The 11,685-nt window shown below is 42.8% G+C and overlaps 1 long non-coding RNA gene across 1 annotated transcript; it reads left to right on the forward strand.

Annotated features, from left to right (window-relative positions):
* Nucleotides 1-1,812: 1,812 nt before the first annotated feature.
* On the forward strand, nt 1,813-8,142 carry LOC108448699. Its single transcript, XR_001864690.1, has 3 exons — nt 1,813-6,331; nt 6,816-6,882; nt 7,944-8,142. It is a non-coding gene; the product is annotated as an uncharacterized LOC108448699 (long non-coding RNA).
* The last annotated feature ends 3,543 nt before the right edge of the window (nt 8,143-11,685 follow it).

The raw sequence follows: 11,685 nt of genomic DNA on the forward strand, positions 1-11,685 counted from the left end.
TGGGCGTGGCTTTTACCCCGGAGGACCAATCACATCGCAGAGCTCCGCTGTTCATTCACGGCGGAGCTCCCATTCATAAAAAAAAAATAGAATTCTCCCGGAGTTCATTCAAGCGAGGCCGCACGCCCAGACTCCGCTCGGCCGGGCCTCCCCTTCCCACGCACCTCGCAGTCGCTTTCAAACACTCCTTGCAGTCTTTTTCAAACACCCTTCAGGTATGTTCAGCTCTGCTACGAGGAAGTTTCAACAGGAGTTGGAAGAAATCTCACGCATGCACAGCTGGAACGAAAATAACTAAAGCCCTGGCTGTCAAAATCAGTTTTACTCATACAAATGCTAAGGGACAAGAACATTAAAAAAAAAAAAAAAAAAATCTAGTCTTGGGATTTGGACACCAAAAAAAGTCGCTTTGCTTTTCCAGATGCCAGGTGCTGACTCCTGGGCCATGTGCATGCACCCAGTTATTTTTTTCCCCCCCAAAATTTCTCCTCTAAAATTCCAAGATGCTATTTAACATTTATTAAGCCGATTTATTCCCCAAAATATATTAGTGACAGGTGGGATGTGGTGATAATAAGATAATCATCCATAGGCTGTCATCTTCTGGAAGAGAAATAGGTACTCAAGAGAAAAAGGGGAAAGTTATCCATAAGGCTAAATGGAATCGTACATTTTTGATGTTTTCTCAACAGCTCACCCCTCCCAGTTTGCTGTACTGCTCTGCTTACTGTGAAAGGGGTGCCTGTGAAGTTTAAATATCTAGTCAGTATATATTTTGATCTTTATGCTCACAGGCTACAACTGTGTCAGGAAACCTGACTGACACACAGTTCTGCTTAGACTTTGTAAGGCACTGAAAGTATAAATTGCATAACAACAATCTAACTGGGAGAAATATTCTCTTACATTTGTCCGAGAAAACTGGATTAACAGCCTGAATAGCCTGCTGCAAATTATATGGAGCAGAACCACACACATGTTAACTGTAGGAAGTTTACATCCAGCACCTGGTCCCACATCCCCAAACACTGTAGACGTGGTTAAATGCAGCACTGGAATTCCAGCTTACTCTGCCTTGAGAAAATCACTGAAGTGTGTGAGTTAATCTGAATTTTCAGTTTTAGCAAATTTGTTTCTGCTCCATATAATTTGCAGCAGGCTATTCAGGCTGTTAATCCAGTTTTCTCAGACAGCTGTAAGAGAATATTTCTCCCAGTTAGATTGTTGTTATGCAATTTATACTTTAAATGTCTTACAAAGTCTAGGTGTCAACACACACTCATGTTTTGCACTTTTGCCTATAGATATCACAGCAAAAACGGGAGTTTGACTCTCAGTTATTAGTGCTACATTTCCTAGTTAAGAACAGAACAGAAACTTTGTTACTGAGATCTGACTTCAATCCCTGGCTGCGCTCTGAACTCCAAATAGGATGGCATTTTCTACTGTAAGATCTGTTTCCTCTGTGATGTTCTAATTTCCCATCCAAGTGGCAGGAACAGGAATGCTGATGTGTGAGGAGCCTTAAGTCTCATTGTAGTTGTCATTTCACTCCTCTGTGAAGAGGGACTAGAGACTCTCTAGAACACAAGTCTGATAAGGGGCAGCTGAGGGAGTTGGGTGGGCTCATCCTGGAGAAAATGAGGATCAGAGGAACCTTCTCACTCTCTACAAGTGCCTGAAAGGAGCTTGTGGTGAGGTGGGGGCTCATGTCTTCTCCCAAGTAGAAGTGGTAGGACAAGGAGGAAACAGCCTCAAGTTGTGCAGGGGAGGTTTCCATTGGATATCAGGAAAAATTTCTACATTGAAAGGGTTGTCAAACATTGGAACAGGCTGCCCAGGACAGTGGTGGAGTCATCACCTGTAGCAGGATGCTCTGCCTGGAGTGGGGGTAAAACAACTCAAACTTCACCCTATTTGTAAAACTGTCAGTGGGGAATGGAGAAGGGTGGGACTCACACTGCTTTTGGTGTTGAATAATGCTGAAACCAGCCTGACTTTTTGAACTCAAGGTTAAACATCCTGACAGTGAGATGAATATACGGCAGAGCTGGTAAAGTACCTGATAAAGAAACCAACAGGTGACACTACAGATACTTCTCTGCTGAGCTGACAGATGGCCTGGGGATTTCATACTGTAAAAGCCCAGTCCTACTTTTTGACAGCAGGCTCTTCTAACACCTTCGGGTGTGTGTGGAAATCCCTTCCTTGAGTGGGGATGACTCTCAAGCTCACTCCTCAAAGGCTGAGTGAAAGAGTTGTTGGTCTGGGTGAGTAACATCATAATTGCTACTTCATAATTGTTTTGGCTAGCTTTAATATAATTTCTTCAGTATTGTTTCAAAAATAGTTCACTATGCTGCACTAGTAGTTATAGCTATCCATGCTATGTAGTAAATAATTCTGATTAAGATCTTTTAGTCTAATCATTATCATAATAAATCATTAATTTTTATATTAATATATTTGATTTGCCATCCTTAATCCTGTGGGACAAAGCTGTATAAAGTTGCAATTACACCTATATAATCCTTTGACATAAACTGCTGACAAAGTCTTGGACTACTTGATCCAGCAGCACCCAGAGTCCTCTCTGAGAAGGAGTTTAGAAAGCCAGGTGATCCTTTCTGTACCTCACTGCCATTTGTACTAACCAGACAGTAATGCCATTTTTATTTTTTTTCTCTGACAGAGATGTGCTGTCACTACTATCAATGACTTTTTCTATTTCTATGTCACATTTGTTTTCAAAGGCTGGCTAATCAAGTGTGACCAATTAATGTTCAGGGTGATTAATTGCCTTGTCTGATTTTTTTTTTCTTGAGGTGTGCAGTGTGTGAAGAGTTAAGAAGTGATACATAAACCAGAGAGCTGATTCTTGCTTACAAAGTATTACCAACAGATTTATTCCATCATTGTAACACACACTGCCTGAGGTGTTTCTTCCCTGGACTTACACTTTATTGTCTTAGTTACCAATTGAATTTTGTGCCTCATCCGCCTCCCCCTCCTGTGTCCATCCCTAAGATTTAGCTGTCTCCATTTTTTGTATGGGTTTGAGAAAACCCAACCCTGAATTTCAGATGGATCCCCTGCAGTCCCCAGCAGCTGTGGTCGGTGTAATGTAAAGCTCTCAGACATGGATGCTGACACAGACGGGATCAAATTACAAATGTCTTAGAGAGTGACACACTGGAAGTCGAAAGAAACCTCTCTGTACTGTAGAATGGAGCATGAACAGACCTGCAGTTTTATAAAAATAATAATAAACAGCTGGATGAAGAGCTCAGGTTTCTTAACATCAGGCATGAAATCAGCCCAGCTGCTCTTCAATACCCTGTTGATCCTTGAACAGGAATATCCTGAGTAAGGTGCTGAGTCTGCCTGTTGTTAGCAGCCAGCTTTGCCTTGTAAGGTGATGCAATACCTAAGAAAACACAGAAATCTCGACACTGTAAACACCTGCCAAGCACTCATGTGCAGCTCCAACTCAGCCTCACTACTGGCAGTGTGCAAAGAAGGGGCTGGGCATTGCATGTGCAGAGTCTCTCTCTGGTTTCACCTTGTCTGTGTCTCTGCTGCTTTTCAGTAGCACACACCACAGTGGCCTGCATTTGGCATGAAATTCTGAGGGAGGGTCAAGCCCTTGCTGCCACCAAAACTGCAGGAAAGACAAAAAACCTCTCCAACAACATTTTTAATGTTAGAGAATGAAGGCATTACTTTATTCTGGCCAGGATGTGCAACAGAAATAATTTCATCCACACATAGCCTGGGGTGTGCAGAGAAAATCATTCTATGACACGTGAATTTTATTAGATTTTTCAGATACTTACACCATCAAAACCCAGAGAAATTAATTGGCTCAATGTTCATTGGTCCCAGGTTATGCAGTTCTTAGTATTTGGTTTTTTATCAGATGTTTTGGTGACATTGTGACCTATCAGTGCTGGCTTTGCTGTCACTGCAGCAGCCTCTTGTTAATCTTGTCCAGGCTATGGAATTTTGAGCCTCTGCAGCTGATGAGGCTGTCGGCAAAGGCTCTGCCTTTGAAGTATGTGCAATCTTCCATCCAGTCTGACTTAGGCCAGAATCCTAATGAGGATTTTCCAAATCAGTGTGATCAACAAGACTGCTAAAAGAGTGTGAAGCTGAGTAGTTAACCATCTGACTCCAGAGGGGTGCTGGGCAGAAGCAGAAAATGTGAGATTTAACTGGGTCATATGCACTTCCTCACATGCCCATCACTGAGCATTCTGGCTGCTGTAGCTGTTACCAAAACACTGCAACCCGGTCACAAGGTTTCCCCTAAGCCTTCTTTCCCTTCAAGAATTAAAACACCCAGTTCTCAGCCTTTCCTCGTGTGGCAGCTTTCCAGGCTTTGGAGAGCCTTTGTGGCCCTTCTCTGGACCCTTTCCAACCTGTCCACATCTTTTTATTTTGTATAGCAGGGATCAAACTGTATTCCAGGCATGGCCTGTCAAGCGTTGAGAGGGACAGTGACTGCTCTGGCTCTGCTGGTGATGCCCTGCTTGGTGCAGCCCAGTGTCCTTGCTCTGCTGCAGCAGCACTCTGGTCACTCATTTTGCTGCTCACCCCCCAGAACCCCCAGGGACCTTTCCACGGTTTGGAGGTGTCCCCATCCTAATTCATTTTGAAGCAAAAAGCACAGAAAAGAAAGGTTGTGTCCAATGAGGCCCCAAAATTGGATCTGGCATATTCAGTCCATATTCCCAGAAACAGGGTGGATGTAATTGGCAGAAGAGTAGGGAAATCTAAATTTCAGGCATGGCTAATTGACCAAAGTTTGAAATGCACAGAATGTCTTCCTGACAGGAAGTTCTCTTTCCCAAGCCTAAATATGTAAATCACAAACGTTACTTTTGTTCAGTCTCTCTCTGCAAGAGGAGCTATGGTAGCATGAGTTAATAACCTGTAATCTGAATTTTGGGTTCTATTTTCAAGCTGCTGTATAAGGGCAATAGGACAGAAGATTTCCACCAGCCCATAGAACTTTGCTCATAAGACTTGCCATGCTTTTCAAGTCTAGGTGCAGGTAGGCCCAGTATGCAAGGAAGTGTCTGGGTAGGTTTCTTGCACCTTTGTGGCTGTCTGAGACACAACACAGACTCTGGAAAGAACAATTTTGTATCAAGTCTTGTGAATAAAACAGTCCTTTTAAGCATTCATGGCAGCCACTTTTTATAATGTTCTGAATGAGAGAAGACAGTTCAGGCACTCTGTCTACAGGAAGGAAGCAATTATTTTATTAGCACTTTGAGAAATTAAATTATGTGAATTATGGCAGAATAAGTTTAGCAAAAATGCTATAATGTAAGAAAACAATTAAAAAGAGTTATATAAGGTTGGGTGGCTTCTTTATTCTGATAGAGTGTGCAGTTAATTGATTGTCATATTGCTATAATGTACCCAGACAGTTGTGAGAGCAAATAGAGAGATCTCTGCTCAGGAGATGAAGTGCAGAGAAAGGGCCACGTCTTGTAAAAGGGCCAGTAGGCTGCCACCCTCAGCTCCTATTCCCTGTATCCTGTGAAGGGATGTAAAGAGAATGATAGGGAATTTCTCTGTACTCAGCTTCCATGGCCTGATGCTGCAAGATCACATTGAGTGCTCCTCATGACAGTGATGCAGGAAGCAGAAGGGCTCCAGAACGGGGTTCCAGAAATGAGAGAAGCAGAGAGGTTGCTCCATTGGCACTGGTAAGGGAGCCAGGCAGTTTGTACCAGCCCAGCCACTGACGTCCTGTTCCTTTCTGAAAGTGCTCAACAAGCTGTAAACCCCCTTGGGCTGTTGGTCAGGTGTAGTTTTAAAGAAGCTGGAAGAAAATTGTATCCTTTCCCATAAAAGCCCATTGCACTTGGTTTAGCACAGAGAAGCATGTAGCTTCTAGCCAGGAAAGCAGCTGTATTAGAGGAAAGGAAATTAATCCAGAAGCAGCAAGTTAAAAATCACTTGCATTATTGGTCTGAAGTGTCATTTTCTTAAAATCTGTGAACTCTTCACTCACTGGTACTCACAGATTTTTACACTACGTAGTATCACCTCTTCTGCTTAATTTTTCAGCATGGCTTGTACTTTCACTGGGGTACTTTCACTTCCCTGCACCACCATGAAACTCAGAAACATTCCAAAAAACTTGACTGATGTGGTGTCACAGAGAGCATCCCCGAGAGCAGATGAGGACCATGTGTGCAGCTCACCAGCGCCTGGGACTGACAGCAGCAGTGGGGCAGGCACTGACAAGCAGGAATTCTGTCTGGATCTGGGCGAGCCAGCAACTTCTGTGCCTCAGTTTCTCACCTGCAGAGGGGTAAGGTATCTTTCATAGACACTGGCAACCATTAATTAGAACTTGCAGAGTACACCACAAAGGGGAAGGGATTGGGTTAAATTCTGTTGCAATGGAGGTTATAGTCATTATAATCGTAGTAATTGCTTTCTTATAATAGTTTGGCACCTTCATTGCTCTAATGGCAGAAATCATAGCAATTTCTCCTTAAATTCTGCCTGTTACCCCTTAAAACAAAGGTAGTGAAAGATGCAGAGGCCATCGCTGTGCACAGTGTTACGGATTAGGGAAAAGCCTGGAAGGCTGGAAGAGAATCACACAGCTTGAGCAGCATGAAGAATACAATGCTGAGAAAACGACTGAGACAACTTAGAGCACGGAGTCTGCGTTGATCAGGAGTCAAAAGGGAGCTGTACCTTTTTGTAAGGCACTTGAAGAAATGCCTGTCTTGATTACCAGTTTGTGTTTCTAACAGACACGACCTACCAATCTTTCTTTCATATAGGAAAACACAGCAGTGTGAAGCACTAAAAGTCAAGAGTGTGAAGGGAGGACCCTCCAATGTCCGTCAGGTAATTTTTCACTTAAAAAAAAAAAATCCTTCTTTAAAACAGCCCGCTCGTTTTGCTTTGAAAGTGTTGATCTCCCAGCTTCATCTGTCTGCACGATGCTGGCTGGAGTACAGTGCTTCAGTCGGAGGTTATTTGTATGACTACAGGGACGACCAGAGGTAAAAATGAGAGGAATGATGTGCCACAATCAACAAATAGGGGATTTTGTCAGGAACACTTTGCCATGCAGCTGACCTGCGGTACTGAAATGCAAAAGGACAAAAGCAACTGAGGTAGTAAGAGGGTAAAGAAGGTGCTAAGTAATTAGCAAGCAATCAAGGCAGGAGAGAGGAACTTCACTTGTAGAAGAGTGTACAGAGCCAGGGTACCAAAGCAAGACCCACAGCTGTTAGCAGGTACTAGCAACTTGTGCCATTATGGTTGAAGTAACCACCAATAAAATCTAATCAATGAAATCCCTTTTAAGTTGGTTGGATCAGTGACCCAGAAAATAGCTCCCCTGCAGAAAAGGAAATGATAGTCTATAAAGTGAGAACTCAATGGGAAAAATCTATTAAAGTGAGCGAGCTCTAAGGAGACCTTTGGTGTTAACTGAAACCTTTTGGAAAGGAGCCACAAAACTCGGAGCAGACTTTTAACCCTCCAGCTGCCGCCGCGCCAGGAGGTGCTGAGGCCCAGCAGGGGGCGGCCGGGCAGGGAGGATGCGGCAGCACCGGGGAGATGCTGTCACCGAGAGTGCAGGAAAAACAAAAACCCTCCAACAACAATCATTCTTGTGTTAGAGAATCAAGGCATTACTTTATTCTGGCCAGGGTGTGCAACAGAAATCACTTCATCCACACATGGCGTGGGTGTGCAGAGAAAATCCTTCCATCACACAAGGTTTTCACTGATTTTTCATGAACTTATACAGTCAAAACCCAGAGGAATTCATTGGATTAGTGTTCATTGGTCCCAAGGTACACAGTTCTTAGTATTTCCTTTCCTATTGGTTATTGATGCCTTCACCTTCAATGTTAATTACGTTCTCATTCTTCATTCTCTTATCTATCTTTTCCCAGACCAGGTGTCCCCAACTATGCCAGGGATTTGAAGTTGATGGTCATTAATGGTCGTTATCTTTGTGTATCTTCTGTGCTACTCCCACTCTGTTCAGCTCATCAGGCCTCGAGTGCTGAAACAGTCCTTTGAAAAGAAACTTAAAATTCCTTTCCCCCGAGGCAAAGGCGAACAAGACTGAATAAAGTTACTAAAAAAATCTAAGTTTTGTATCATTTTCCAACAACGGGGTGGGGAAGATGCGGTGGCAGCACCGGGGAGGGTGTTCAGAGCCACCTGAGGAGTTCTCAGCAGAGGATTGCAGAGCATCCAGCAATGATGGGAGTCGAGCTCCAGGAACAGGCTCATCCTGCCAGATTTTGAACTGATTCCTCCTCCTGCCAAGCAGTGGATTCACGGTGAGCCCAGAATTACCACTCAGCTTTTTTATACCAAAGAAGGAAGTTGAAATGCTTAGCAAGGCATCCTGAGCCTGGGACAGCGCAGAAGATGATTCTGATGGACCCAGGAGTGCATTATGAAGGAAAGGGTTTCTGGCACCCAAATTTGGGGGCAAAAATTAACCCATTTTTCATAGAATTCTTCTTTTGGTCCAAAAATCAGCTTTCTGTTGTCTAGCTACAGACAGTATTGATTGATTGTTAAGACTAGAAGACAAAAAGCAGAATCTCTGCCTTGTTTCTTCTGACATATCAGTGCAATTTCCTGAGAAGCTAAGCAGGGATCCAACAGCCCCAGGAACATAATTCAGTAACAACAAAACTGGGAAGAGCATCTTGAAAGAAGTTATTAACACAGACCTCCTGAAAATCAGAAAATTCAGAATATGCTATGGATTGAATTCCATCTAAGATTAATTTGATTCAATTACTTTTATTTTTTTTAAATGCTAGGCCATCCCCATTCCTTATCTAAAAATGGAGAGAAATTCAGTGATGCAAAATAAGTCTAGTGTCTAGGAAAAGTCATTATCCAGAACTAGGTCTTGGTCAATCAATATAGACTTCATTCTTGCATATAAATCACAGTAAAGAAGCTAAGAATATCCATGTAGAAGTAGAAGTATCAGTCAAGTGTGTTTTCACATTTTCAATTTTAAAAGTATTGGAAGTAATACAGCAAATCTGTCCCCAGGGACACTTAGCCCTTTTTGCCTTTATCTCTACTTGCTACCTCTGACTTTTTTATTACATATAAGTGGAAAAGGGATGGGGGGAGAAAGCTTATATGCACTGGAAGACTGTGTGAAAAACATGTGTAACCTCTGCTCTTTTTGAAAGTGGCAAGAAAAATCCATGGAATTACAATTTGAGAAAAATTATTTTCTGAAGAACCTGCCGTGGGATTGGAAGGTCATTGAGCTACAGGACCTGAGGTATTTCTGCCCATAGTAATCATTACATTAAAACTTCGGATTCTGAGAGTCTGAAAAGAGGATCCTACTTCATCAGAATTTTACCTTCTTTTCTTTAAAAAGCGTTTAGTCCTGTTGTTTGGCCAAGTGGGCTTCCAGGGAGAACTTAGTGAGGGGAAGAAGTGAGGGATCCATTTGCAGCACTCGACATTTTCTGAGTGAAGCCCCTGCTGGGGTGGGGTTCATGCTGCTTTGCCAGACAAACTGTGTGTGTCATACTGCAAACCTAAAGATAGACAAACATAATATGTATTATATATGAAATTAATTTTAAATTCACTATTAAAAAGCCATTTAAAATCACATAAATGTGCCTCATAGAATAGTCCACTCTTGCTTCTGAAGGAGTAAAAAGCGTCTCCTTTTTTTGACTCTGGGTATATTTATGTGGGGCAACCAACCTTACTGTAAATATTGGTGAGAGGCACTTGTCCTTTTACATTTAATACCTTACATGTCACTGGCCAAGGTATGTGCCCTGCCTGGAGAAGGGGAAGGGGACAGCTCTGCATGCTTTGGAGTGCAGGGATGATGAGGCTCCTGAGCAGCAGATGCAGAGGAACAGCCTCGTTCCACCAGATCAGAGGCCACATCCTGCTGCAGCTGCAGGCACTCCTGCACCTCTGCCTGCCCAGCCAGACCCCACACTTCCTTTTGTCTTCACCTTCTGTGTAAAGGGCAGCAACAGTGCAAAAATTCCTCAGCTCTGAACTCAACTGAAAGTACTCTTTCTTAGTAGCTCTGAATAAAAACAATAATCCAAAGTTTTGAAATAAACCTTTATTTTTCCTTAATAACTGTCAGCATGTAAGAGTGTTTCAGGGCTTATGAGAAAGGAAAAAACCACAAATTTCCCAGCCAATTCTGACAATATTTTAAAGCACCTACCAATTACTTGTTTGTCAGAGTTTTTAGTGTAAACTCATGGTAATGTGTTGGCCAGATACTTCTAGGCAACTCTGCTCTCTGCTCATGTTATTGAAGCACTTTTCTCCTTTTCAGAGCACCTCCCTTCATAAGAGGCTGCAGTGGCCCCTTCTGAAAGTTGCTGGGATGGTGGAGCACAGGGCCTGCCTCTACATACCAGTAACTCAGCAGAGCCCTGGGTTGCTTTGAGCTTTCACTCCACTGATCCCATCCTTTTCTGAGCCTGTGTGATAGCAAACATGTCCCACCCTGGATGCAGCACAGGGTGCACCAGTTAAGATGGTGCTTAGGCTGTTGGTAGGGATGGAAAAGAGTTGTTTGGACCATTATTCTGTCCTTTTTTGGATTCCCTCTAGCGTCTGTGGTCCCCCCAGCTCATCTTTCCCTCCTGCCAGAGCAGGAACTTGGTGCTCTCATAGTGAAGGTGTCTCTTGCAGCAAGCCCTGTGCACAGCAGAGCCTCACAAGCAAAGACAACCCCCTGTGGCTCCTCTTGTTTACTCCAGCAAAGAATGAAGTGATTAAAGAGGCCAGAACATACCTTTTCTCCCCAGGATACACCGGAGAAGCACAGCTGAATAAACACCCAGTGTTATTGCAGCCTGCTTGCTTGGGAGTTACACTGCAGGTAGCAAAGAGCTCTGCCAAATGTAGTGATTGCCACACTCTGCATCCACTGCCAACCTCACAGATGAGAGCGAGTCAGAAAGATTTACAAGGGCAAAGGCACATTCCTGGTGTTTCCTGTGTGTGAGAAAAGAGACAACTCTTAATTAAATAAAAAATTAAAATAATTTATTGAAAACAGAAAAATTGAAAATTTACAGAAGTTAGAAAAATATAAAAATTCGGGATCCTTTGACTCGGTAGATGGTATGCCCCAGGAGTGCAGGGATCTGAGATGTCATACATGAAATCCCTATTTATGCTTGGTCTTTGCATATTAAGTGCTTTAATTAATTAATTCTGAGTTAAATATTTTTAAATTGAATCTTAAAATTAACCCATCAGCCCAGGTACAAAAATCCAGTTCCATTATCAGCGTTTTCATTTGTTTAAAGTAGTTTATTAAGAAAGTTGCACCCTTCCCAGTTAAAATTTTCCCAGTTAAAAATCACAAACTTGCCCCTTCTCAAACTTCAAACCACCTGTACACAATAAGAGTTACCTTTCCTGTGTTTACTGTAGACTTTTACAAGTGTTTTGAGATGCGTTAGACGTATTTTAATACTTTTTTGTAGGTGTTTTTCACTGGCATTCTGATTCCAAGGCCAAAAAAACCCCCACCCAGTCTAAGAGCCAGCAGCTATTTTTAGCCACGGCCATTACTCTGCAGGCAAGTCCCATGGCAACCTGAACACCTGAATTTTAATGAAGGCATTGTAGCTCCCTTATCTCGACCAA

Source organism: Corvus brachyrhynchos, unplaced genomic scaffold (assembly GCF_000691975.1).
Source record: "Corvus brachyrhynchos isolate BGI_N302 unplaced genomic scaffold, ASM69197v1 scaffold30, whole genome shotgun sequence".
Classification (NCBI taxonomy): domain Eukaryota; kingdom Metazoa; phylum Chordata; class Aves; order Passeriformes; family Corvidae; genus Corvus; species Corvus brachyrhynchos.